Source organism: Schistocerca serialis, chromosome 7 (genome assembly GCF_023864345.2).
Source record: "Schistocerca serialis cubense isolate TAMUIC-IGC-003099 chromosome 7, iqSchSeri2.2, whole genome shotgun sequence".
Taxonomy (NCBI): domain Eukaryota; kingdom Metazoa; phylum Arthropoda; class Insecta; order Orthoptera; family Acrididae; genus Schistocerca; species Schistocerca serialis.
In genome coordinates, this window is record NC_064644.1 from 211,016,745 (window position 1) to 211,043,670 (window position 26,926).

The window sequence follows — 26,926 nt, forward strand, 5'->3', positions numbered from 1 at the left end:
CCTGGGATCCGGCTCTGGAATTGTTAAAGGAGCAACGGGGCCAGCTGCAACACTACACAAACAGAAGAACCAGAGACATGGAGATGGTAAACGAGCCCCTGACGGACTCCCAGGAGCACCAGACCGAAGATGGAACACCCAGAAGTGGGACTGGTGGGCGCGGACCGCAGAGGGAACATCCAGAGCCGCAGCAGATGAAAAACGGAGCGGCAACGCTCCAACAGGTCGTGGTGAGCGGGCGCGGACCGCAGGGGGAACGCCTGGTACCCCAGACCGTAGATGAAACCCCCAGGAGCGGGTTTGGTGGGCGCGGACCGCAGAGGGAACACCTAGAACCGCAGCGGACGGAAAACGGAGCAGCAACGCTCCAGCAGGTCACAGGGAATGGGCGCGGACCACAGAGGAAGCGCCTGCAGCCGTTGGTGGAGGGGGAAGTCCATAGGCATAAATACTGGACCAGGTCCACTCGAGGAGCAGTCTCAGGTCGCACCTGATGAAGGTCTCGAGCTACGTGACCGAAATATCGTGCAAGTACGACGCTGATATCCGGCAGAACACCCGACAACCCAAGATGTCGTTATAAATGTAGTCTGCCTTTCTTCAAATTATCTTCTACAATAAGTTGTAAGGGCAGTATTGCCTCTTGTGTTGCTAAATTTCTCCAGAAACCAAACTGATCTTCCCCAATGTTGGTTTCTGTCAGTTTTTCCATTGTTCTGCAAATAATTTGTGTCTGTTGGCACCTGCCTTCTTTGGAATTGGAATTATTACATTATACTTTTAAAGTCTGAGCATATTTTGCCAGTCTCGTTTATCTTGCACACCTGGCAGAATAGTTTTGTCATGGCTGGAGCCCCATATTATTATTAACCAAATTCATGATATTTTTAAAATAACAAACAAAAATCAGCAAACCATAGAACTACCAACAATATAGGCTTAATTTATTTTCACGTAATTTACCATACCATTGATGAGAGGTAAAGCAATGTTTCACATACAATTTGGATGTATATATATGAAAACAGATTTCATATATTTCACATTGAGGATGATTGTACAGACTCAGTGGTACATGAGTAGTATTTTTAGTGGCGTGTATTCGCTCCAAATGTGTGTTTGCACTAAGTTTCAAATCGTAGAAGCCTGTACAAGAGAAACTAACATATGTGGTTTTTATAGTTTTTTTTAACTCTTACAAAGCTTTAATTACTGAAAACATTCTTTCGATAAACACATTAGACCTGGAATAGCTGATGAAAATTCAACGAAGCTTCTAAAATGTTTTGGATATACTCACTCCCTGTGAAAATGAATAAATATTTCCTGCCATTTTCATTGACACATTAATTTCAAATTTGAGTCCCTTACTTCTACTGTATGTAGACCTAACTACTTACAAAACAGTTTCCATCAAACAGTTCTTTCTCATCCTCAATAAAGTTCATGACACTAGATTTTACAAAACTACACAATTATTGAACTCTAATCTTGCTGATGGTTTTATTTAGGGTGATCCATTTTATTGGCTGATGAGGGTCCATAAATGGTTCGTACCATTCATGACTATACTCAATGTAGATATTACAGAAAGCTGTGATGGTATCATTAAATTGCTCATGTGTCACTAGACCATCACTTCCTAACTCTTGTAACTGCTGTTTTACTATAGATGTCAAAAAGTAGAAGGATTTTCCGGCTTATGATTTGTTGAGCAACATATTTATTTTGTCTGCAACTTCAGTTAGATTTGGGTTACCTTTCCTTATTCAATGCACAGAATGTTTGAAACGAATTTCAGAAAAAATCTCTATTGTAATAAGACACTTGTTAAAGGACAGTTAGTAGAATTTTACTGTTTAACAAACAATGACTTTCAGTAGCTGGTAAATCAGATAACTGATCATCACAAGAATAAATTTAATTGTTTATCAGAATGCAAACACAGTATCGTGAAAGGAACGACCAACGCTATAGTGGGTACCACGCTAAACAGTAATGTGTGAAAAAGAAATATTTATCGCAAATAACAAAAAAGTGATAAATAGAACATACAAAATTAGAAATGCAACAAACAGTATTTTCTTTTTAATACTCAGCAGTAATTTAAAATATAATTTCCGTTGTAACCGACGAAAATATTATAAAAAGCACCAGGAGGAAATGTAATTCACAATGTGAGGCAAGGCGTGACGTCACAACAGCCATAACCATTACGCCGCTGGTTATTAAAATACCGGTATTGCATATTCTTCTTGACCCTAAAAGGATATATATTGTGAGATTTTGTTACATATACTGTATTAATATAGGTGGCTGTGGCTGTAAGTGAACAGATTAAACCGTATGCGCCAGTTTGGACAGTACTGTAGCCCTTACAAACAGAACATCTTACATATATTAAATTATTTTCACTCTTTTAAGATCGTTTTTGTCTTTCTTTTTCTTTCCTCCATAATTGGTATTTGTAGCGTCAGCAGAAATAGCAATAATCTTTCTCTTAAGATCGAACTTTTGGATCACCTCTACAGACAGTCGAGGGCAAATGCTCCGTATTTTCAAAACCAAAGTTCACAAACTCCAACATTCTCGGTATGCTGTCTTTATCTGGACGTCAAAACCCAACCACTAAAGGAACCAAGCTTGAAATCCGCGGGTTGGAAAAATCTATCGTCTCTGGCATAATCTGTTCTTCTCTCATTATTTGTTCATAGCAAACAGCGTAATACGTTTGTCATAAATGATCTGGTTTTAATTGCGAGCACAAGAACTTCTTGTTGAACAGTGCTTTAATTATGTCAGTGGTGCACACCACGGACTTGAAGCTCTGATTGTGTATCACAGTGTGGCATGCAAATGTGGCTTTTTGCGCCGAAAGTTGATTATCCATGCCTTACACTACTTTCACTGCTAACTGATTATCAGTTTTTCTACTTTGAGAGTTGACTGAAGCGCAATTTGATGTTCGGTAGATTTCACGTAAGTTATTTGCTCGATGCGTCCTCCGTGTCCAAGAATAAATTTCGCACAGCAAACTGTACACTCAGCATTCACACGGTGTCTTATAATGAACGGCGATTCGTAAAGCCTCTTACTGTTTAGTGTGGACTTGTATTTCCCGTGAGTACAAAGAAAGTAATAAGATAAAATTTAACAAAATCACTGCTGCAAGCACTGTAAATGTTAAACTAGCGCACAACAATACACTACCAAGCCAACTAGGGGAATACTGTTCGTTGCTCACGCTTGTCGGCGTGGGAATACTGTCTGTTTTAACACCAGCGGTAGGAACCTTATGCTGTAAAGTGCCGATGCACATTATTAAGCATAGCTTAAATCTATAATTATTAAATAAACACTTGTATGTTATAATAATAGCCACCTTCAAAGACTTAATATTAGGAGCTAGGACACCTTTCTACTTTCATAAATATTCACCGTAGCTCATAAAGATCACGAAGCAACCAACTAGAGATCTTTCTTCGCAGCATTTCTTTTTTTTTTATTTTGTGTTTTATGTTTTAGGTTGTATGTTCAGATGCCTTATTCTAATGAAAGTTCTTGGTATTGCGTAGAGAGAAACTACTTTGTGATGTATTTCGGGAAGCTATGACATTATTGTAGAGATTATCTTTCGCGTCACTCCGTCACACTTAGCAACAAGTCGCCCACGAAAACAGCACTTGCTACTTCAAATTAATTTATTTTATTGAGCGAGCCAACCGAAGGAGAAATGAGCCCACTTCTGGATATTATTATGGAGATCAAGTCACTATCGGCGATGCAATCTGAATCCAGGAGAAGCTCCTCTGAGACTGAACCCGAGGAACTGTCAGTGCAAGATCTAATCTGGCCTGACGTGAAATACTGTCTAATTTGTTGTTTTATTGTAGAAAAAAACTGGAAACTGATTCTAAATAACGAAATGTGAAGACATCCACTTGACTACTAAAAGGAATCCGCTAAATTTCCGTTACACGAGAGATAATACCAATCTAAAGGCTTTAAATTCAATTAAATACTTACTAAACTAAATAGTCACGAACAACTTCAACTGCAACGATGACATAATAATTTTGTGGGAAATCAAACCGTAGACAACGATTATTGACAGAACACTTAGAAAATGCAACAGGTCTATTAAAGAGACTGCGTACACCACGCTTGTCCAACCTCTTCTGGAGTACTGCTGTGTGCCGCATCAGATGGGATTGACGGAGGACATCGAAAACGTCCAAAGAAAGACAGCTCGTTTGGTTTGTGTTATCGCGAAATAGGGGAGAGAGTGCTAGGAATATGATACGCGAATTAGGGTGGCAACCATTACACAAAGGCGTTTTTAGTTGTGATGGGATCTGCATGAAGTTTCAACCATCATTTTTCCCCTCCGAATGCGAAAATATGTTTTTGGCGCCCACCTACATAGAGAGAAATGATCGTAATAAAATAAAACAGAGCCCACACGGAAAGATAAAATGTTCGTCATTCCCGCGCTGTGTCTGAGAGTGGAGTGGTAGATAAGCAGCTTGAAGGTGGTTCGATGAACCCTCTGCCGGGAACGTAATTGCGAAATGCAGAGTAGTCGTGTGGATGTTGAAGAAGCACATTTATTTACTTCCACAACATGTTTGGGATACTTGGCTTGCAGGACCCTGCTACTTCTTTCAAAGCGTAGTTTTCTCTTTTTAGCAGTTGTATCTCACTTTTTAATTTATTTCATGTTAAGCAGTAACATGTAGGTCCAGAACGGCCCCTGTGCTGGTCAACTGGTCTAATTTAATTTTCTTCAGAAATAAAGTTTCTAAAACAGACAGCGTACTCTTCTCGTTTCGCATCTGCGATCTCTATGAGAAACAGTGCGCGAATAATTACAAAATCAGTAGTACATACAAACGTGTTTCTAAAGAGGACGAATATCTGGCAATTACCGGGTGGTTTTAATTAAACTTTCCCTATTTAACACGCTATAACGCGGAAATTAATTACTGTACGAGGACCAAACTTGTAGCATTAATGTCAAGGACATGGAGATGAGATATAATGGAAACACTTTTAATGTGCTGCTGCGGTACATCAAACCATTACATAACGGCACCATTACTGCTACAAAAGGGACTCAATATGGCACCCATCAGTGTCCAGAAGAGTCTGAAAGCGCAGGATAGTATTCTGCACAGCAGAACCAAGCATGTCCGCAGGTATGCTGACCACCCCTCTTGACATGCTGCAATTCGGACCAGCACATGTGTGAATGATCCCCTGGTAAATCCTGACCTTCAGGTAGCTCCGCAACCAGTAATCACAAGGAGTGAGATGAAGTGATTGTGCCGACCAAGCATTTGGAAACAATCGGCTGATAATTCGACCGTTTCCAAATCTGTTTTGGAAAAGCATGAGAACTTCACGAGCGCTGCGCGGTGGGCCCGTATCTTGCATGAAAACTGTTGAGCTCAATGTGTCTCTCTCCTGTAGGGCGAGTATGACATGCTGGCGAAGCATATCGCATTAACGCTGGCCAGTCACACTGCTACGTCTTTGGACCTTGTGCGTGTTCAAGAAAGAATGGTCCAGTGATGAACATAGCTGTGAAGCCATGCCATACAGCGACACGTTCAGCATGCAGAGGAACTTCATGCACGGTCAATGGAGGTGAAGATACCCATACTCGGCAATTCTGTGTGTTCACCTCACCCGTCAGAGAAAAATGAGCTACGTTTGTCCGCAGGATGGTCCAGGGCCATCTCCCGTCAACTTCAATCCTTCCGAGAAAGTAGGGAGCGGAGCCAACACGTCGTTGTGTGTCCTGTGGTGCAAGCTGCTGTACGATATGGATCTTGTACAGATACCATTAGAGGATGGTTCAAAGCACCTGCCGTACAGCTGACCACGGGATGTTCGTTGTCGTGACGCAGTACACTCAATGCCTGACGATCGGAAATTGTGCGCAGCGTTGTCTGCCATAACAACAGCGGTTTCATCAAACACCTGTGGTGCAACCACTCGTCGACCTCTTCCCGGGGCGACAGCCGGTTCTCCAGTTGATTTGAACGTTTTCATCATGCTCTTCACAACGGGTGGAGAAAGAGGGCACTTCCATAATCCTTTCAGCCGGCGATATTCTTGGAGTGCACCTGCAGCATTACTGTTGCTTTGCTGAAGGAGCTTCACCAATAATGCCCTGCTCCTTTTGTCCAAGCTTATGCTGATACGCCAACAAGTGAACTCCAACTGGTCAGGTGTGTGATGCTATGAATCACGATGATTGATTACTGCTCTTGGTGGTCGTAGTTGGAACTGGACGGTGAGGTTGCTACGCATGGAAATCATGCAGCCCATACTCTGGACATTAATGCTACCAAGTTTGGTCCTCGTACTGTAATTAGTTTCCGTGTTATAACATGTTGAATAGGGAGAGTTAATTATAACCACCCCGCATACTTACGTTGCCTGCGACAAACTACGATGCATCTCCATGCCAATTTGGATTTTTCTTATGGCATAAAGTCACCCTTTAATTATATTTTCAAAGAAAACCCCAAAAGCTCCTTTTTTAAGTCCCGGTCATAGTCTTTGGGAAAGAAATTATCTCAACAAATCCATTCATTATTCACATTAACAGGATCAGTTGTTTTACAGCATGACTTCCATTGGCGCTGCGGTTCTCTTATCTTTTGGAAATCGATGGTAAGAGTCGTCCTTTCGTTTATATGAAGCATTTTTGTATTGAGCGCCAACGGCTTTGCCGCAGTGGTAATATCGGTTCCCGTCAGATCACCGTAGATAAGCGCTGTCGGGCTGGGCTAGCTGTTGTATGGGTGACCATTCGGTCTGCCGAGCGCTGTTGGCAAACGGGGATGCACTCAGTCCTTGTGAGGCAAACTGAGGAGCTACTTGATTGAGAAGTAGCGGCTGCCGTCTCGTAAACTGACACACTGCCGGGAGACCAGTGTGCAGATCCGCAGCCAGTGACGCCTGTGGATTGAGGATGACACGGAGGCCGGTCGGTGCCGTTGGGCCTTCATGGTCTGTTCGGACGGAGAGGAATTTTTTTTTTTTTTTTTTTGCATTCAGCGATAGCACAGTGATTTCTAGTTTTGCTCATAGTATTACAATTCGACGCAGTGATTTGGTTGCTTGCATTAACAATGCACTTGTGCACTTGTAGTGTCCTCAATTCTCGCTCCCCGTATTCCTAGTAGCGTCACGCCGTTTCGTTAACAGTCTGCGCGGGAAGCCAATATGGCATATCCTGATACAATACGCCGAAAGTAAAACACGTGCAGTGTTTGTCCGTCGAGTTTCCGAAAGAATCTATATAAAGTATCGAACTTGACAGTCAATACGGTTTGGTTTTTTCGTGCGAATGAAACGTATTGCCATAACCTACTCTACAGGTTAGTCAAGCCGGAGCCTTTCGATATGACAACATCGTGCACCTGTTAAATTGACGGCTGAAATTTTAGAATGGGCGTCCCGCTGCACGCTAAAAACAAAGCTGATTCGTTCTGCAGTACATGCATTTATACGTTTAACACGTGCACACAAAAACTAATCCCTGATATCTTCCCATTTACTTAGCGACAATGAAATTTTAACAAGTGTCGAAAGTTATGAAACACGCATACGGAACATTGTGCAGAAGTGAAGTATATAACAGGACGAGTGTAATACGCAGGTAAATAAGCACAATGTTACGATTAACACATACGTGCACGAGAGAAATAATATTACTACTCCCATTTAAATAACCAGTTATGGAATTTTAACTAAGGACGAAAACTATGATAAACGAAAATTTAAAAAAATCGTGCAACTGTCAGGTATAGGGTAACATGTACGGTATGCACATACATAACACATTAAAAACATTTTTTCAACCCCAACAAATGTAAAGGATGAGTGCAGCCTGCTGTCATGTATCGAATGTAACGTGCACCAAGTGGTTAAATATTATTCTACAGTCGCTTTGTTATCGCTTCCATCAGTATAAACAGGAAGAAGTAATAAGATAATTGTTATTATTTTTCTCGACTCAGAAACATACATAAAACACAGTTAGTAAGTTAATTATCTGGTTCGACAAAAACGCTCTTCTGATGAGCTATTTTGATAGATTCATTCCTGGTGTCTGTACACTCAGAAGAAATAACTCAAAGGGAAATATCAATGACTAGGGCCCTCAGAAGAAATAACTCAAGGGGAAATATCAATGACTATGGAAGGCAGCACTATGAGCAGTGTGAACACAATTTCTTTTTCAGTAACGGTTTTAAAAGTTCTGTGTACCGGTAAGGTTTTGCATAGAGTTGTTAGAAATTGGTATACACTACACTTGATTCTGTTTTATCGCCACAGTTTCTTAATCAGTAAAACCAACATACAAGAACTAGAATAAAAATATGAGAACAAATTATGAAATTGCTTTGATACGAGTTTATTTGTCTTATTTTCAGCTGAAATCTGTAAGGAAGCAGTTAATGTACAATTTTACGATAGTTTCAATTTTTTAGAATTTCTTTCAATGATAACTTGTAGAAACACAACGAATCGTTTATTATATTATGATGCTACTTTTTTACTTCCTATAGTCCTACTTACATTTTCACACAAGTCTGTAAAGATTTTAACCTCAATTTCTGCAAGCAACTTTGTTTCTGTTACTTGATCTTCTTGGTTCTGTATTCTTTCATTTGGATCTTTTCCAGACTCAGATTTAGTCAGTTTACTTAAATAATGTGGTGACTTGGTAAAAATTCTTTGAATCACACTTCCACGCAATTTTGTTCGAGCTCGTGGACACTTCCGCTCATTTCTCTGCAAACATTTTAAGATATCAATTGCTACTGCTACGTCCCAATCTTCAAAAAGCTTCGCAAGGGCTTGAAAGTTATTTAGCCTTCCACGGAATTGATCTCTGTGTGTCTGTATCTCTTGGGAACCAGAATATCATGCTGTAGCTCTTATCATCACTTTAAAAGACCCGACGCACAAGCGACAATCCGTTGCATGGGCATGCGATTGCTTCGCAGGTCGCACGTGTTTGGGCAAGTCGCAGCGATTGGTCTCTGATCGCATGAAAATCCCAGGAAACTTGATGAACCGCATACGATGTGTGGCAGCTCCTGCAGATCGTTTTTAATTTTTTTCGGAATTATGGGGAAATTTTTGTGGAAGGAAACGGAAATCTTGGGGAAATGTTTGGGGAAGAAAATTTCGGTGCTATGGAAATTAGGAGGGTATTTTATATGTTTAACCTGACTACTAATGCCATCTATGATACGGTATTTCAAACAGCACATAGTTAGTTTTCTAGATATTCAATACATACCACTCTTTCTTCAAAACAAATTGATTCAAATATACGGATGAACCAAGTTGACACTTGGCGCGATGTCTGATGGGAGCGACTATACATGGGAAATGCCTTTGCGGTCTCTCCCATGAGGCACTGTGCTGAGTGCTGTGGAAGATACATATGGGGGCCACGCCGGGCGCCTAGGGGAGCTCTAAGTTCTAGGGGACTGATGAGCTCAGAAGTGGTCCCATAGTGCTCAGAGCAATTTTTTTTTTCTACGATATTTCCGAACTGGAGCAAAAACTTGATAGTGGGGCCCCTCTTCTCCCTTCCTTCCCCACCGCGCATATGAGATAGGACATTCAAAAAGTCGATGGTTCAAAGACATGTTCATTTTGTAGTGCACATAAATTTGGAATCGTCATATTCTTCCATATAATTTGCGTGATGTCCCCATTTCTTCTCCTTCCTCATTCTAACAAACAACCTGGTCATCACTAATTGTGTAACTATTCCTGCCATTGTCAAAACTTATTCTCTGGTTAACTTCACTAACCCTAGGCGCTATTACGCCGGGCGCTGATAACCTCGTTGTTGTGCGCCCTAAAACACTAATCATCGTCATCGTTATCACGTGTTCGTACAACACATTTTCCGAGCTATTCCGAGAATAAAGCTTAAGCGGCTGCTAACCGGGGACTGTACAACTGGGCCTTAGCTGTGTAGCGATCTGGCAAAAATTTTCTGTCCAAATTTCATTTTTTTGGATACACCGAGAAGATTAATATGTAATCTTTCTTACCTGTTATTCTTGTTAGTCGTTTATTTCCACTCTGGTAGTCGGAGTCTACGGATTTAGCTAATAATTATAACAACGCTGATCATTCGCACACCCAGTCAACCACATAAACCAGCAGCGACTGGCATTTACCCGATGGGGTTTATTCAGCTCACCTCTTATCGCTCTATCCCCTTTTGTCTGCGGGAAAGTTGTTTTATTTCCAGATGCGAAGGGGGTTCCCCTGGCAGAGACATCACGTACACTATGCGCTCATTCAAAAATCAACTTATGATTCGTTCAGAAATCAACTTAGAATGTGTCCAAATACGTTCGAAAACCAACGGCGATGCGTTTCAAAATCATATGAATAATCAATAGACCTACGTGCACTGGATGCTAGGCGCTTTGTGAAACGAAGTATTTTTTTCTTCAATGATATGAATTTGGCAGCCCCTGAAATTGCCGCCCGGGACAGATAGCCCGGACTATTACGTAGCTATCACAGAATTATGTTATTGCTGTTCTTAATTAAAGACTCAGCCGTTTGTTCTATATTTAAACATATTTGCACAAGGTCAGGGCAGAATGACGCCGACGAAAAGCCAGACGTTGTTGGGAAAAAATTCGGAAATTTGTGGTAAGTTCCTATGGTACCAAACTGCTGAAGTCATCGATCCCTAGGCTTACACACTACTTAATCTAACTTAAACTAACTTACACAAAGGACAATATACACACACACACCCGTGCCCGAGGGAGGACTCGAACCTCCGACGGGGTGAGCTGCACGAACCGTGGCAAGGCGTCCAAGAGCGTACGGCTACCCCGCGTGGCAGACGTTGGGTTCGCGCTGGCTGCGAAGAAGGGACGAAGGTGACGGGATATTTTCCCTGTTAATGAAGGAAGTTCGGAACTTCGTGAGAGTGGACGTGGTGTTTTAACAGCTGCTAACGTACCGGTACCGTATTGTAGTGCAGCGGGTTGTGTGGACCACACAAGACACTTTTCCTCGCTAGATACAAGAATTAGGAGACTTAATGATTCGCTTGGTCCATTCAGTTTCTAGAAAGTGAAGCAATCAATACAAAGAAATTTTTGCAAAAGGTTGTTGTTGTTGTTGTGGTCTTCAGTCCTGAGACTGGTTTGATGCAGCTCTCCATGCTACTCTATCCTGTGCAAGCTTCTTCATCTCCCAGTACCTACTGCAACCTACATCCTTCTGAATCTGCTTAGTGTATTCATCTCTTGGTCTCGCTCTACGATTTTTACCCTCCACGCTGCCCTCCAATGCTAAATTTGTGATCCCTTGATGCCTCAAAACATGTCCTACCAACCGATCCCTTCTTCTAGTCAAGTTGTGCCACAAACTTCTCTTCTCCCCAATCCTATTCAATACCTCCTCATTAGTTACGTGATCTACCCACCTTATCTTCAGCATTCTTCTGTAGCACCACATTTCGAAAGCTTCTATTCTCTTCTTGTCCAAACTGGTTATCGTCCATGTTTCACTTCCATACATGGCTACACTCCATACGAATACTTTCAGAAACGACTTCCTGACACTTAAATCTATACTCGATGTTAACAAATTTCTCTTCTTCAGAAACGATTTCCTTGCCATTGCCAGTCTACATTTTATATACTCTCTACTTCGACCATCATCAATTATTTTACTCCCCAAATAGCAAAACTCCTTTACTACTTTAAGTGTCTCATTTCCTAATCTAATCCCCTCAGCATCACCCGATTTAATTTGACTACATTCCATTATCCTCGTTTTGCTTTTGTTGATGTTCATCTTATATCCTCCTTTCAAGACACTGTCCATTCCGTTCAACTGCTCATCCAAGTCCTTTGCTGTCTCTGACAGAATTACAAGGTCATCGGCAAACCTCAAAGTTTTTACTTCTTCTCCATGAATTTTAATACCTACTCCGAATTTTTCTTTTGTTTCCTTTACTGCTTGCTCAATATACAGATTGAATAACATCGGGGAGAGGCTAAAACCCTGTCTCACTCCTTTCCCAACCACTGCTTCCCTTTCATGCCCCTCGACTTTTATAACTGCCATCTGGTTTCTGTACAAATTGTAAATAGCCTTTCGCTCCCTGTATTTTACCCCTGCCACCTTCAGAATTTGAAAGAGAGTATTTCAGTCAACATTGTCAAAAGCTTTCTCTAAGTCTAAAAATGCTAGAAACGTAGGTTTGCCTTTCCTTAATCTTTCTTCTAAGATAAGTCGTAAGGTTAGTATTGCCTCACGTGTTCCAACATTTCTATGGAATCCAAACTGATCTTCCCCGAGGTCCGCTTCTACCAGTTTTTCCATTCGTCTGCAAAGAATTCGCGTTAGTATTTTGCAGCTGTGACTTATTAAACTGATAGTTCGGTAATTTTCACATCTGTCAACACCTGCTTTCTTTGGGATTGGAATTATTATATTCTTCTTGAAGTCTGAGGATATTTCGCCTGTCTCATACATCTTGCTCACCAGATAGTAGAGTTTTGTCATGGCTGGCTCTCTCAAGGCCATCAGTAGTTCTAATGGAATGTTGTCTACTCCCGGGGCCTTGTTTCGACTCAGGTCTTTCAGTGCTCTGTCAAACTCTTCACGCAGTATCTTATCTCCCATTGCATCTTCATCTACATCCTCTTCCATTTCCATAATATTGTCCTCAAGTACATCGCCCTTGCAAAAGGTATTCCTCTTATTTATTTACTGCATTGCAGCCGCGTCCAAATCAGACGCTCCGCGCCACTCCGTGCACAAAGGAGCGGTGCGGAGCAGAGTAGAACGGCACAGACCAGAGCAGAACTGCGCATAATGGAGCACAGTGTTCGTAGTTGTGCAGCAATGTTCTAGTGGTCATGCGTACGTAGCGATAAAAATGGGCCGGCCGAAGTGACCGAGCGGTCGCAGGTTCGATTCCTGTCTCGGGCATGGATCTGTGTGATGTCCTTAGGTTAGTTAGGTTTAAGTAGTTCTAAGTTCTACGGGACTGATGACCTCAGAAGTTAAGTCCCATAGTGGTCAGAGACATTTGAACCTTTTTTTTTTTATACAAATGGAAAACGAGAAACACCGCTCAGGCAGGCTATAAGAAGCATCATACCGGACGCGCCGCGCTGCACTGTGTCCTACATACACAAAAGCACTGCCCAGAGCAGCGCAGAAAGGCGCACAACTGTGCAGAATCGAGGCCCACGAGAAAGACAGGCCATGGCACGTACGTCACATCACGTGACATTGCAGGTCTTACGAGTACCAGCAGCCGTCTCGGGCGCGGTTTAAATGCATGCAAATTCTCTATAGCACACAACAAAATTAAGACTTTTAGTGATCACCACACAGTCACCCGGTGAGGGTGAAGGGACTTCTCGATCATGAAATGTGGATTCTCAGGCCCTCAAATGCACCCATTTTGCCTATCGGCGAACCCATCTATATGAAAGTGGGCTTCATCGCCAAACCAAAAACGCATATGTGTAGTAATTCCCATCATGCCCTGCGGCCAACCGTGCAAACCGGTAAGAAGTTATGACGATTTTATTTCGTATATTTCAATAATTGCCACCCTGTATGACAAAAAACATTTACGGTCTCTGGCAGTTTAACGTTATATATTTGGCAACAGTGTAAGTAGGCTGTTTAGGTTTTTTTATTGGTAACGCCACCTGTGTGCAGTCTGTGGCTAGTGTGCATTGTTGTCTGCCATTGTAGTGTTGGGCAGCGGCAGCTGGATGTGAACAGCACGTAGCGTTGCACAGTTGGAGGTGAGCCGCCAGCAGTGGTGGATGTGGGGAGAGAGATGGCGGAGTTTTGAAATTTGTCATGAACTGCTATATTTATATATGATGATATCAAGGTAAATACATTGTTTGTTCTCTATCTTTCATTTGCTAACTATCCCTATCAGTAGTTAGTGCCTTCCATAGTTTGAATCTTTTATTTAGCTGGCAGTAGTGGCGCTCGCTGTATTGCAGTAGCTTGAGCAGCGAAGATTTTTGTGAGGTAAGTGATTTGTGAAAGGTATAGTTTAATGTTAGTCAGGGCCATTCTTTTGTAGGGAATTTTGAAAGTCAGATTGCGTTGCGCTAACAAAATATTGTGTGTCAGTTTAAGCACAGTCTTGTATAATTGTTCAAAGGGGACGTTTCATATGTCGACCCTTAGCCGAGGATACCTCACTGGAATCTTCTGATTTTTTGTTGTAGTTTGTGTAATTAGTGTAGATTTTGTTTATTGCTAGCACGTAATTGTAGAGAAAATCTCCTTTGTAGTTGCAGACTTTCATTGTTGTACAGTAAAACAGTTGTGGCATGCATGTAGATTTGCACCAAGTATTTCGCAGCTGCAATTAACTAGATATTATTTTCAGTGCTATGCTAATGTGTTCTCTTATTTTTGATCTTCAAATTGTGTTTTTCTGTGTTGTCGTGTGAAATACTGTGACAATAATGGCGTGTGAAAAACGTAATACTAGGCTCCAAAGTAAACTGAGAAATGATAGTGAAAATGAAAGCAGTGTGTTAGCGCCACCGAGTAATGAATTAACTGATGTTCAAAGTAGTAATTTGGTAATTGCGCATAGGGAAATGGAGCGGGCGGCAAACAATGGTGTAGACAGTGAAACAGGTAGTGAACAGGGAAGCGTTTTCGATCGATTGGTCGGCAACAGCTCGCCTCAGGAATCGGGAATGACAGAACACAATATTGCAAATACTGCAGACTCAGGTTTTGGGTTCTCACCGTTTTCTCAAATGAGTCAAGACACATTTTCCGCTTGTCAAAATGTGAATGTTGCCGGTGCAACTTCACTGCCGAAAAGCACTGAGGAACATGTTTCAGACACCAGTGCATTGTTATTACAATTAATGCAACAAATGGGACAAAAGCTTGAAAAGTTAGACACAATGGAACAACACCAGAGACAAACACAGCAACAGTTAGACACAGTGGAACAAAATCTCAAAAAGTTAGACACACTGGAACAAAATCAGAGACAAACACAACAACAGCTTCAGAAGTTAGACTCATTGGAACAAACTCTTGAACAAACGCGTGAAGATTTAACTACTGAGTTACATAACATTGAATCGAAATGTCAAAAAGTCTGTAATGACGTAAAAACTCAAATTTGTGAGCATTTTCAACCTATTTTTTCGCGGCATGAAAATGCATTACAGAATCACGAAGCAGCCATAAAAGAATGCAAATTATTGTTCATGAAAATCGTGAGACCTTGCAAGCTAAATTTGACTCAGTTGCATCTACCGATTCGGTTACGCAACTTGCAAAAACTCAGGAAAACTTTAAGGACACAGTAGATACTCTGAAACTTGGTTCAGAAAAACACACTGAGGAAATAAGTACACTATCGGAGAAAGTAGCCGAACTTTTGGATCAGTTCACTAATTTATCTATGAAGGTAGATGATAATCTGATTGACGCAAGACCGGTAGTCTTTAATGACACAGAAGAGTACGAACAAATTAGGAAATTCAAACAAAATCAGAATCAAATTAATACACAACACCAAAGAGAAATCCGGGAAGTACAAGATCAGCTGACACAGGTAATACAAGAATTACGTATTTCAGAGGACACTCGCGCTCCGACACGGGAAGAGGGACTTAGAAACACGGAAAAGCCGCAAAATAATAACACAGGGCATTTCGGAAGTTATGAAAGAAATTGGCAATGTGCACCGAATTTTGAGATGGAACGGCCGACACGACCTAACAATGACCGATATGCGACTCGCCGACATGATGATTTTGACTATAAGCTGTTCATTACTACACGTAAATTCAAAACATTTAAGAATTCTGGCAACGACATTCATCCACAAGCATGGCTCCATCAATTCTCGCATTGTTTTCCTCCCAACTGGTCGTTAGAACACAGATTAGAATTTATGTGTGGCTACTTGGAGAATGAACCAGCTGTAAGAATGCGATCGGTAATTCACGATTGCCACAGTGAAGGAGAGTTTTACCATGCCTTCCTCTCAGCATATTGGTCTCAAGCCACACAAGACCGAGTAAAACATAGCATCATAATGATGAAACGTTTCGAACAATCTGAATTTTCCAGTCTTATGAAATATTTTGAAGACATGTTGCATAAGAATCAGTATCTTTCAAACCCATACAGCCCCTCAGAACTCATCCGCATTTGCTTAATCAAACTACCTGAACATTTACGACATATTATTTTGGTAGGACGAGCAAAGACGACATTTAAGCTTTTCAGGGACTGTTACAAGAACTGGAAAGTGACACTGACAATCGCGGAACGCAGGAGCACAACAATTACAGATCACATCAGTCGCAATTCCGCGATGAAAGAAATAATAACTGGACGCGACAAGGCTATTCTCACAACGCAAATCGTGACCAAAACAGACACCACCCATATGACAACCGCTGGCAGAGTAATAATAGTTACAGAGAAAGATCGCATTTCCGAAGTAGTGAATATGACAGAGACAATCAGAGAAACAGACAATATGGGAACCAAAATAATTATTATCAAGGGAGACAGAATAACTTCAGACGCAACAGTTCAGCGCGCAGTTACGATTCAGGGAGAAATTCTACACCACTTAACCGACAAGAAAGAAACTACAGGAACTACCGACTTGACGACAGACGATGTGATCGTAACGACAGACCTGAATTGCATCAGAACTGGCGGGATTCAAACAGAGCAGGGCCCTCTCGAGGAGGTGAATTTGTAGAAGTCAGGTCTCCAAATCCCAATAACGATGCGCGCCAACAAAGAGACAATAGGCAATGACTCAGACCGCTGGCAGCCACAAAACGTTCTTATGACACTAACGACGCAGCTGCCGTAGCTAGTAATTACATAAAAATGGAAGACATTAGGGACATCTTACTCCAGGAACACGACGTAAAACATAACAACATTGTATATCCTGTGATTCACATTACTGTAAATGACGTAAAATTTACGGCAGTACTTGACTCTGGCAGTCCCATTTCAGTAATCAGTGAAACAGCCTTTAGCAAATGCAACAAATCGAACGATTGTCCCACACTTCCGTTACGTAAGATTAAATTACAAGGTGCAATCTTTGGAAAAAGTGTAGATGTACGCCAACAAACCAACTTAGAATTCTTTTGTCAAAGCCACAGCTTCTCTATAAGCTTTCTTATTGTTCCATTATTGTCGACGGAAATTATATTGGGAGTAGACTTTTTGAATGAATACAAAGCAATCTTAAACTTTCACGATGCTGAAATAAGTTTAGAGAAAAAAGGTAAGTCAATAGCTTTGAAATTTGAAGACTGGCTTTCAAACCATGATGAGGAAATTAATCGGCTTTACGTTCTGTTAGACAACAGTTCGGAATTTTCTACGGAACTAGACACTAACAATCACTCTGCAAGTACTGACAGGGATGACATCGACGGCATATTTGAAATTAATGAGTTAATTCAGAATAAAATTCAAACAATTGAGAATTGTAATGACACTGATAGGCAGGACCTTTTTGAGATTTTACAAGCACATTCCACAGTTTTTACTCACAAAACAGGAACAATCAAGGGATTTCAATACCAATTTCGTGTTCGTGAGCATACTAAATTTTGTGTTAGACTATACGTAATTCCGGCGCATTATAGGGACCGTGTTAGAACAGAAATACAATCTATGCTCGGCGAGGGCATTATTGAGCCTGCAGTAAGCTCATACAACAATCCATTACATGTTATTGAGAAGAAAAATGGATCGATCAGGCTTGTCTTAGATTCGAGACAAATCAATACGATCATTATTCCTGAAACAGACAGGCCGCAAACGTTGGAAGAACTTCTTCAAAATTTTAATGGTGTAAAAGTGTTGTCTTCCATTGATCTCAGATCCAGCTTTTATCAGATCGAACTTCATCCAGAATGTAGAAAATACACAGCTTTCCTTTGTTTCGGCGTTTGTTATCAGTTTCGGAAACTTCCCTTTGGTTTGAACATTTCTTCAGCAGCATTCATTCGCGGGCTAAATTACATATTACCTGAGTTCTTAAAACGTCACATCACCTTATATGTGGACGATATTCTAATAGCAGAAGCTTCATGGGAACTACATAATCGCATCCTCAACAGTTTGTTACGTATTTTTGCAGAATCTGGAATTACAGTTAACTTGGAAAAGTCTGAATTCGGTAGGTCAAAGGTGAGGTTTTTGGGACATATTATTTCTTCTGAAGGCATTCAGCCGGATCCTGAAAAGTTAGAAGCAATCAGAGCCATTCCAGTTCCATCCACAAAAAGACAAGTCCGCAGTTTTCTAGGTCTCGTAAATTTTTACCGTCGTTTTCTGAATATGCAAATTCTTGTTACACCAAAACTTTGTTCTCTCACTGGAAAAAATACTATTTGGAATTGGGACGAACAAGCACAGTTGGAATTCAATTCTTTGAAAGAAGCGTTACTTCACGCGCCAATCTTAGCTCATCCAGATCTGTCACAAGATTTCTGCCTTAGCACGGATTCTTCTAAAGTCGGTCTTGGTGCCCATTTATTTCAAGAAGCCATAGAAAATGGCACTACCATTCAGAAAACCATTGCTTTTGCTAGCCGAGTGCTAACAAAATCTGAAAAAAATTATTCCGTTACTGAATTAGAAGCTTTAGCTATCGTTTGGGCATTTAACAAATTCCGTTTCTTTCTGGTAAGCACGTAAAAGTATACAGTGATCATCGTGCATTACAATTTCTTATGTCTTCAAAATTAAATCATGACAGGTTAAAACGTTGGGCATTGTTTCTGCAAGAATTCCGCTTCACAATAGTCTACATTCCCGGTAAGGAGAACATTGTTGCGGACGCACTGTCACGCGCATCGGCTGGGCTTGAGAAAAGTAACACAGAAGGCAACCTCGAGAAAAATTTCAGTATTCTTTACATTCAGAAAGTCGCCTTTGAAAACTTCATCACCATATCTTTAAAGGACATTGCTCATGAACAAGATAAAGATCCGATTTGGAAAGACATCAAAAGTAAATGGCATGAAAAGACATACACTCAGATTCGGCATTATTACCTGGTTAGAAACAACATACTCTTCAAACGCTGCACTGTTGACGACAAGCTATGGGTACTTTGCATTCCAGACGATTTTGTTAATAAGCTCATTTGGTACATTCATTTCAGCTACGCACATTTTGGTCCACGAAAATGTTATCATATTCTTCGAACGACTTGTTATTTTAACAATATGGAAAAGAGAATTCGAAGAGTCTTGTCTATTTGTAAACTTTGTCAAAAGGCGAAACCATCTACTGTCTCACATCGTGCTCCGTTGTTTCCTATCATTCCTTCTAAATTAAAAGAATTTGCTGCTGTTGATCTCTTGGGACCGCTTGTCAGAACATCTAATGGATTTTCGTACGTTCTAGTCGCTGTTGAACTTACTTCAAAATTTGTTTCTTTCACACCGTTACGTAAAGCCACTGGACGGTCTGTATCCAACGCCTTTGTTAAAAATTTCTTATGTGAAGTTGGACACGTTAGTAAAGTCATTTCAGATAACGGACCGCAATTCAGATCTGCTGTTTGGTCACGCATGCTTCACAACCATAAAATCAAACCTGTTTTTATTTCGTTGTACTCACCACATTGTAACCCGTCCGAACGGATTATGAAAGAAATCAATAAGCTTTGCAGGCTTTATTGTCACAGAAAGCATCAGCATTGGGACAGATATTTACACTTATTTCAAAACGTGCTGAATGAAATGCCTCATGATTCCACTGCTTTACCACCTACTCTTGTACTGAAGAATGAAGAACCACCGAACAGAATCAGAGAGCTTGTACCTTTCCCGAATACACGTAAACATCGACACAAAGACATAATTGATTTGGCTCTTAAAAATATAAAATCTGCAGCAGACAAAATGAGAGAACTACACGGTAAAGCAAATGCAAATAAATTGTATATTGGTCAGAAAGTTCTCATTAAAGCTCATTCATTGTCACATAAGAAGAAACACTTGAGTCACAAATTCTTTCTAGTTTACAATGGACCATACAGAATCCGACGTATACCACATGATAATTGCGTTGAAGTTGAAACTCTGCGTGCTAGGAAGAGTAAAGGTTTACACCACATTTCACATGTAAAACCATTTATTGAGAGATAATCTGCTTTTTAACTTAGTCTTTGGTATAAAACTTTTCACTTCACATTTCTAGTATGCTTTGTCAGACTTAGAATCTGTTAACATACAACAATGTTTGAAGTCAAATATCCAATCAAGAACCAAGAGAACTTATTTAAACAGAAATGACGAATGCATTGTTATAGTGAACAGACGCCGCAGTGTTATTGTGTGTGTACATTCTTGCTTGTTAGTTGCACGATTATGGAACGACTATAAGGCTTACATACTTAGAACATTTCCCAGTACTTCTAATGAGATTTTAATGCAACATTTTGGTTGACCTGAAAATATATTCTGGATTTAAAGCACTTTCTGTGAGATACCAGATGACACAGTGTTAGTTTATGTGACAGTTACACGATTTTATCATGACGCTACTAATGAGTGACAATTTACAATGTTGCTTTTGTAGTGTTTCTGTTTTATTTCTGCACAGTTTTTCTGTTTTATTCTGCAAAGTAAAACACAGTTGGTTGTGGTATAGCTACAATGAGATTGCCTTTTCCGTAGCACAACAATACGTTACAGCACAGTACTTTCTTCATCATGGCAATAAACGTAATAACTAAGATATCTATACATAAAGCATTTCACTTTTGTTTATCATGAGGTAAGTACATTGACTTCTGCAGAACTTAGCTTTCGGAGGACGATAAGTACGACACTTCCACAGAATTATCTTACAGCAAGATGCACATTTAGCGCTACAGGATACGCATTTGAGTGATTAATTTTGTACTTAAAACATTTATTTTTAAAGATATTTTAAGTACAATGGTACAAAGGTTTTCAGTGATACATTTCATTTCATTGCTGTAATCTGTAACACCTGAGGGTATAATTACATTAATCCTCAGGGGGGTACACGCTTACTTTGTGTACCATGTGTGTGGCAACCACAAGGAACCCTAGCTAATATGGCATTTGCTTATACAACTTTACACATCGGTACCATATTTCTCTAACACACAAATTACACAGCTATCTGATCATTTAACTGAGAGATAAACATTTTTTTACTACATCAGTGACATGTTTACGCAATACACAGTTGGGTAACTTCACACTTATGAAACTGTATTTTGTCTGTACTTTGTAAACTGTTCATATTTTTTCGGATCATTGTGATACTATGAGAGCTTTGAATGATGTATTTGGTAAGGGAGCATGATTTTAAAGTACGTTTGAGGTAGATGACACTATCGAAATGAGCAGAGAATTTTTTTAGGTTTTGAAATTATTGCAGAAAGCTACGACGTTTTTGAGATTTGACTGAGGTGTTATGATGTTATTATTACGACGACGATGTGTACTATGCTGTTGAGATATGTTTATGATCAATAAGATTATGCTACCGTATATGAGGAATAAGAAGTATGTTGGAAACCAAGAAGCGTACTTTAAGAGTCATGAAATGTGCGTAAATGCATGACTGTATCACAATGCTGACGAATATTTTTTTTTTTTTGGGCACTTATATTTATAGGATTTTGTTTCTACAGATTTGCAACGCTAATTCTTGACCTGTGAAATATTTTTATGTGAGACTGTCACTGTAGCGGAAACTGCTGTTGTAAATATTTCCGTAAGAAAGTTAAGTGACCACCTGCACGTAATGCGTGGCGGGCACCCACCTGGGCGACAGCCGCCCGAAAAAAAGCCATTAGCCTTTCAGCGGCACAGGTAGAAAAAAAAGGGAAGGCCATTATCCTCGCTATCGACATTCCTTTGTAGAAAGCACCGCAAATAAGACACGCTAATTACTTGGAAAGATACTTACATCTGCACACCTGATTATGACAAGCGTTTTTCTCGAGAATTGAGAGAATTTTTACTGCCTTATGAAATGCCATATGGTTAATGAATGATGTTTCATGCCGTCCTTTGTACATATTTGCTCATTTTCTTTAATATCTAGTTTCTAGCTGCACTGCAGCATTGGTTAAAATAAAATTTAATATATGTACTAATATAGTTATCTTATGCCTACAGATCCAGTCAATAAGAAATTTATGATCTACTTCCAAGAAAATGAGGGCACATAGACATTTCCCTTCACAGGAATTGCATAAATAATTTTTTTACGATTTGGTAACTTATCTGCTAGTGTAAGTTCTCGTGATGCATCACTCTAGTGTTAAGATGTGACATAGGTATTAGACATGGCCATTTTTAGTGTACTATTTTTTCTGCTTGAGCTATGTCATGTTTAGATATAAGCTGCTGTTTGCCAGGCATAGTGCTACTGAACTTTAATTTGTGTTACTCTGCTAAGCCAGATTTATTTTTTTGTTTGCTGCGCATTGCCTCATATTAGTTGTAATGTTGAATTGCTTGGTAATTTAGATTTACTGTAGCTTGCTTTGCGATTTTCCGTTTATATTAATTGTTTTATGTGCTGCTGCATTGCCTCGTCCCTTAGTTTAGCATCTGAGCTCAGTAGATTTAAGTTAGCTTAAGAGGGGGTAGCCTCTAAGAGAATGAGTTGCGATGAATTGGAAGAAATGCATTCAGAAGTTATACGAAAAAAAGTACAGAAAACAGGTTTAGGTAGGATTTTCTTGGAAATAAATGTTGAGGTAAGAAATGTGTGAACATATAAATACAGAAAGCATGCTTAGATAGAATTTTTTTGGTGGAAACAAAGGGTGAAATAATAGGAAAGATATATGAAGTTTTGGGTTGGACTGCAGTACCACATGTTACACTGAAAACGAACCCTGTCATTTCCTATTGGTGTTATCCCACTATGTGTTTGTGTACCCTTGTGTATTTGTTTTCTTCCTGTCTCTGTGTAGTTTCATAGAATTTTTTTTCTTTTAATATTAAGCTACATTCACTATGATGAGGAATACTGTTATCCTCGGATATAATTGGCATTAATAATATGTTATTTACCTTGTAAATATGCTTAGACATTATTTATTCTGTTTTGTTTTAATGCTCATGTGTAAAGTTGATGTTCCAAAAGTTATTCTGATCTTTTATGTATCTACTTATCTCATAATTCCTGTAACATTGATGTATATGTTTATTTCTATTCTTTTATAAAGCCTGTTTTACTACAAATGTTATCTGTATTATTATGTTTTTAATGATGTATTTTGTACCTTTGTTATTGTATTCTTATGTTATAAAATTGTAATTGTCACCAGTTCATGATATTATTAACTTGTTAGTTACATTTCACTGCACACGTTTCTGTTGGTCATAGTATATGGACAGTATGTGAGAAGTTGGGACTGTTAGTGTTTGCATGTGTGTTACTAATTCAGCAAGGGACTGGATAACAGCATTGCTGGTTCTAAGGACAATTCCAAAAACTTTGTGAGTGCACAAGTGGTGGTTTATGGACTTGCTATATTCTCCGCAAGACTCTTCGATGGTGAATGTGCACCTGCACAATCGCAACAGATGGCTGCTGGCCATCTCTACAAGGACTACAGTGGGTCTGCACCTCTGGTGGCCCACCAATACCATTATCTCTACAAGGACTACAGTGGGTCTACATCTTTGATGATCCATCAATACCATTATTTCTACAAGGACTGCAGTGGGTCTGCACCTCTGGTGGCCCACCAATATCGTAATCTCTACCAGGACTACGGTGGGTCTGCTCTGTGATGACCTGCCTACCAATATTATTCAAAACTTCGAACGACTCTGCTGTGGGTTTGCTCTGTTGTGGCCCATTACCTGTATGCATGTCAAGAGTCAGCACTGTCTTTCCGTTGGAAGGACAACACTACTTCTTCAAGACTGCATGGAAATCCACTACTTCTGTGTGCATTTTCTTTTACTGCTCAGACTTTGAGAAAAACTCTGCATTTTTACTGTGATGAACAATCTGGACTGTCTTTATGGACTGTGAGAAGTTTTTAGCTTTTGACCAACATTGTATCAATAAGTGTGTGCATTTGATTTCTTTGTTATTGTAATTATGAAAAAAATTTTCAAATCTGTATTGGCCACTGCCCAAAAAAATTTGTAAAATTTTTGTGGGGAGCATGGGGGCTATGTAAGTAGGCTGTTTAGGTTTTTTTATTGGTAACGCCACCTGTGTGCAGTCTGTGGCTAGTTTGCATTGTTGTCTGCCATTGTAGTGTTGGGCAGCGGCAGCTGGATGTGAACAGCACGTAGCGTTGCGCAGTTGGAGGTGAGCCCCCAGCAGTGGTGGATGTGGGGAGAGAGATGGCGGAGTTTTGAAATTTGTCATGAACTGCTATATTTATATATGATGATATCAAGGTAAATACATTGTTTGTTCTCTATCTTTCATTTGCTAACTATCCCCATCAGTAGTTAGTGCCTTCCATAGTTTGAATCTTTTATTTAGCTGGCAGTAGTGGTGCTCGCTGTATTGCAGTAGCTTGAGCAGCGAAGATTTTTGTGAGGTAAGTGATTTGTGAAAGGTATAGTTTAATGTTAGTCAGGGCCATTCTTTTGTAGGGAATTTTGAAAGTCAGATTGCGTTGCGCTAACAAAATATTGTGTGTCAGTTTAAGCACAGTCTTGTATAATTGTTCAAAGGGGACGTTTCAACAGCAGCTACCATCACAAGTGCAAGTAGCATTGGTAACGCATGACAATCAATAAAAAAGTTGCTGAAAGTGACTGATAAAGAGTAACGCAACATTGGAGTCACCAGCATTAGATTCCATGACGTAGACAGCTGGGCACCAGCTGACTCACACTGAACTCGCCCAGAAAGCCGACACTAGACTGCAGCGCCGTCGCTCCTCAACACTCACCCAACATTTCTGAATAGCTCCAGAGTTTACGCGCCACAGTTGAGACACTGGCCAGATAGCGACAATCCCGACACACTACAGTGCTGAAGTCCCAAGATTACCTGAACCCTGGCGCAACTTAACTAATGTTTGCTAGTATCACAGGCGTTTGTACAACAAGGATCGAAATGCACAAAACCTCGCTCCAATCCAAAAGACAATTGCGATATGGATTAGGTGCATCAGATCGCAGGCTGAACAAAAAGAGATGCCAGCCACAGAATCAATATAAACGACAGGCAAAATATCGTCATTTCGCAGTAAGCAAACTGCACCACGACAATTTGTATGTCCACTGCAGCAATAGGACGTTAACACAAGCTCCACAATCACCACTGCTGCTGACACATCCTGCTGTGTCACAACAGTAGCACACATCATACAGGCTGTGACGAAGCAAGCTGGGATAATTTTAATTCCCCCCTTGTTTTGCCATCTGCCCCCTTAAATTCGTTTTTTCACTTTTAACAATTTAACATACGTGAATATAATCTGCATTTTCATAAAAGAGAAAGATTGGCCCTCAGTTTTAAAGAATATAACAACAGATCTAATTTTTTGCTTAGTTTTATGTATGTGATTGATTTTCCAATTTCTTTTGGCTATTTCTAGTTAGTATCTTTCATTTTAGGGTGAAATCAGTAATTGTTTCGTAACTTAAATTCTATTGTTGAAGTATAAACAAATATAAATTCTATACTAATTATAAACATCTGGAAGACGAACTAATAGTATTCTTAAAGTATCTATTTGGCTCTATTCGAAAACATGTTACCAAAGTCAGACTTCAATTAATTCCAAAGTAACTAACAGATTTGTCAGAAGTATTGGTTGCGTACTTATGTTTGTTAATTTCATGATTTAAACAAATAATTCGGCCTAACCCTTGTAGCAGAAGAAACTGTTAAAACTGGTTCAAATGGTTCTGAGCACTATGTGACTTAACTTCTGAGGTCATCAGTCGCCTAGAACTTAGAACTAATTAAACCTAACTAACCTAAGGACATCACACACATCCATGCCCGAGGCAGGATTCGAACCTGCGACCGTAGCTTTCCCGCGGTTCCGGACTGAGCGCCTAGAACCGCTAGACCACCGCGGCCGGCAAGAAACTGTTAAAAAGACAAAATGCAGTTAATTTAATGAGTTAAATTTTAATTGTAGTTTCTGTAAATTTAACTTCGAACAGTGTTTAGTTTCAGTACCTATTATTGTGATGATATGAGGGTAAGTCAATTATTATCCACAGTCTAGTTATATTTTTGTTTATTTTGGTAATACTGTCGCATGCTTTGTTTATTTATTGTTATTTCCTTGCAATTTTCAAGCTGCTGTGTTAGTTACGTTATCGCTGCTGTGCTGTTAATCATGGCTGCTCCACTGTCTATTTGCAGCATAGAAGAGCAACGTTCAGTGATCCGTTTATTTATTTTTTTTTTTTTTTTTTGTGGTCAGAAGACGTATCAGGGGCCGAAATTCATCGAAGATTTTCGGTACAGTACGGGAACAGTGTTTTGCCGCAACGGAGTGTCTACAAATGGATTGAAAAATTCCGAGATGGTCGCACAAGTGTTACGCATGATGAAGGAGCCGGACGATCGTTTACCGCCACAAATGAAGAAAACATTGAGCATTCACATGAAACAGCTCTAAGACTACAGAGCCAAGATCTGACAACTGCCTGATTCACACCCTGGTGAACACCCCGTCTTTGTTCACAAGGGTTTGTGCGACAGTACTCATGTCATGATCTGCACAAGTATCATAAGATCACCTCTCCAGTCACAACACTTTGGCCACTTCACGATGTGAAGGTGTGCATTAACAAAAGCTTGGCAGTGATTAGAAATGTAATCTGCATGGTGTATT

The 26,926-nt window shown here is 40.1% G+C and overlaps 1 protein-coding gene across 1 annotated transcript in view; it reads right to left on the reverse strand.

Moving 5' to 3' along the window:
- Window positions 1-26,926, reverse strand: part of LOC126412981 (protein mesh) — a 224,522-nt gene that overhangs the window by 150,936 nt on the left and 46,660 nt on the right. The gene's annotated exons all lie outside the window — the stretch shown is intronic.